Genomic DNA, 1,629 nt, shown 5'->3' on the forward strand with positions numbered 1-1,629 from the left:
GTGAACTTGGGTCGACCAGTTGTCTTTTTCCATGTCTTGATTGAATGATGTCATTCTTCAATGTGTTGGTGGTTAGTTTATCTCTTTTGTTCTCTATGCCAACACGCCCCACACACCAAACACTTTTTTTTAATTTATTTATTTACTTATTTTTATTTTACTTTTTTATTATTTATTTATTTATACATACATACATACATACATACATACATACATACATACATCCTGTCTATCTGTCCAGATGGGGCAGGGGTAGAAGGGGCTAGCTATGAGAGGAAGGTGCTCGGTGGGCATCCAGTTGTAAATAAGGCTGGGAATAAATAGCTGAATATTAATTCATTTGAGTAATATTAAAACTGTTCAAGTAGAAAACAATTGCTTTCTTTTTCTGTTTGCCCAGAGATCTGACTGACTGCAACTTGGAAAGAAGACGGCCCTGCTGGACAGAGACCTCCCTCCTGCTTTGGGTGGGTCGACCAGTTTACATGTTTATTTCCACGTTTTGTCTTTTATGGATTGAATGGATGTGTCTCTCTCTCTTTTTTTTTTTTTTTTTGGTTTTTCGAGACAGGGTTTCTCTGTGGCTTTGGAGCCTGTCCTGGAACTAGCACTGTAGACCAGGCTGGTCTCGAACTCACAGAGATCCGCCTACCTCTGCCTCCCGAGTACTGGGATTAAAGGCGTGCGCCACCATCGCCCGGCTCTCATTTTTTTTTTCACGATTGCTTGCTTGCTTGCTTGCTTGCTTACTTACTTACTTACTTATCTGTTCAGCCCATCTCATTTACTTACTTCTTTAAAAAAAATGACCCACCTAGTTATTTACTTACTTACTTACTTACTTACTTACTTGTTCATTCATTCCTTCACTTCCTTATCTTCTTTCATATATCTGTTTATTTATCTGCTGATTTAGCGTGACTCATTTACTTATTGAATGTTTCAATTATTATTTAGTTTTATTCATTTATTCATTCTTTATGTCTATTTTTATGTATGTATTTACTTACTTTCTTAATTTTTTTTTACTTTTTAAAATTTACTTAAATTTTTTCTTTCTTTGGGAATGTAGATTCTTTCTTCCTTTCTTCCTTTCTTTCCTTCTTTCTGTCTCCTGACTGTCACTGGCTAAGAAAATGGTGGCCTCCATGTCACTGGTCAGCATAGCAGCTCCTAAAATGGAATTTGATGAAGGGATACATAGATAGATAGATAGATAGATAGATAGATAGATAGATAGATAGATAGATGGGATGCGCACACGCTCACACACACACACACACACACACACACACACACATATGCACGCACGTGCATGACATGTACAGATGGGGGGCGATTCCAATGTTTTCAGAGGAAGGTGCTCGCTGGTAATAATAAATGTGCTGGTAAATAAGGCTGGAAATAGCTGAATATTAAATCATTAAAACTCTTCAAATAAATAAAAAGCAATTCCATTTCTCTCTCTCTCTCTTTCTCACCATATACCAGCACATCTGAACTGACTGCAACATACAAAAGAAGAAGAAACACGGAAAGAAGACATCCCTGCTGAACAGGATCTGAGATGAGAATAAATTCATCGAATGGCTGCCAACAGCATTTCATTGAGAAGAGATTCCACATTTT

Source organism: Microtus pennsylvanicus, unplaced genomic scaffold (genome assembly GCF_037038515.1).
Source record: "Microtus pennsylvanicus isolate mMicPen1 unplaced genomic scaffold, mMicPen1.hap1 Scaffold_246, whole genome shotgun sequence".
Taxonomy (NCBI): Eukaryota; Metazoa; Chordata; class Mammalia; order Rodentia; family Cricetidae; genus Microtus; species Microtus pennsylvanicus.